Consider the following 1,244-nt stretch of genomic DNA (forward strand, 5'->3'; position numbering starts at 1 on the left):
AACTCCAGTCCTCGAGGGCCGGTGTCCTGCAACTTTTAGACGTGCCTCTGCTGCACCACACCTGAATAGAATAATTAGGTCATTAGCAAGGCTCTGGAGAACGTATCTACACAAAGAGGATGTAATTAAGTCATTTCATTCCAGTGTTTTGTACCTGTGGCACATCTAAACACTGCAGGACAGCAGCCCTTGAGGACTGGAGTTTGACACCCCTGCTGTATACCATCCACAAAAACATAATCTGCGTGTAGTGTTTGATTGTGGAGCAGAGTATAAAGGGGTCTCTCTTAACAGTCAGCTTTTACAGGGCCCAAACCTAACTAGCTCATTGGTGGGGGTTCTAGTGAGGTTTCGGCAGGAACATGTGGCATTAATGGCAGACATAAAATCCATGTTCCACCAGGTTAAGGTGGCTGAGGAGCATGTGGACTTTCTACGTTTCATGTGGTGGCCTCAAGCTGTGCTTGCTATGCTCTCAGAAAGACTGCTGAGGATAATCAGTCCAACTTCTCAGCAGMTGTTGTACTAACAGTCAACAAAAACTTTTACATGGATGACCTCTTAAAARSTCTGCCATCAGAGGAAAGTGCAGTTATCATGGCCCAAGATCTTATAGCTATTTGCAGCAGAGGAGGGTTTACGCTAACCCAATGGATTAGCAACAGCCGAGAAGTTCTCCAATGTATCCCAGGAGAGCTCAGGTCCCAGACTCTTTGTGAGTTAAATCTGGACAGTGATGAGCTACTGCTAGACAGAGCACTAGGTTTACAATGGTGCACAGACACGGACAGTTTTAAGTTCAAGCTGAAAGTCAAAGAAAAGCCTTCCACTAAAAGAGGTATGTTGTCTAYCATCARCTCCATTTATGATCCGCTAGGATTCCTAGCACCTCTTATTCTTCCTGCCAAACTGCTGTTACAAGAGTTATGCAGGATGAAATGGGGCTGGGATGATCCTATACCTCTAATTTTCCAGAAACGGTGGAACCGGTGGCTKACTGACTTGGAAAAATTGKCTGWCTTCCAAGTCAGCAGATGTATCAAACCGGAAGGGTTTGGAGAAGTCATTAGTGCCCAGTTACACCACTTCTCTGAYGCTAGTGAGAGTGGGTATGGTACAGCTACGTATGTCAGAATGCAGAACGGCAACAAGAGAGTTCAAGTATCATTCTTGTTTGGCAAAGCCAGAGTAGCTCCACTCAAATATGTGACTATTCCTCGTTTAGAGCTCGCAGCTGCTGTTAT

The 1,244-nt window shown here is 45.3% G+C and overlaps 1 protein-coding gene across 1 annotated transcript in view; it reads right to left on the reverse strand.

Moving 5' to 3' along the window:
• Positions 1 to 1,244, reverse strand: part of LOC103460906 (myelin-oligodendrocyte glycoprotein-like) — an 8,565-nt gene that overhangs the window by 6,436 nt on the left and 885 nt on the right. The gene's annotated exons all lie outside the window — the stretch shown is intronic.

This window comes from Poecilia reticulata, unplaced genomic scaffold (assembly GCF_000633615.1).
Source record: "Poecilia reticulata strain Guanapo unplaced genomic scaffold, Guppy_female_1.0+MT scaffold_335, whole genome shotgun sequence".
NCBI classification, from domain to species: domain Eukaryota; kingdom Metazoa; phylum Chordata; class Actinopteri; order Cyprinodontiformes; family Poeciliidae; genus Poecilia; species Poecilia reticulata.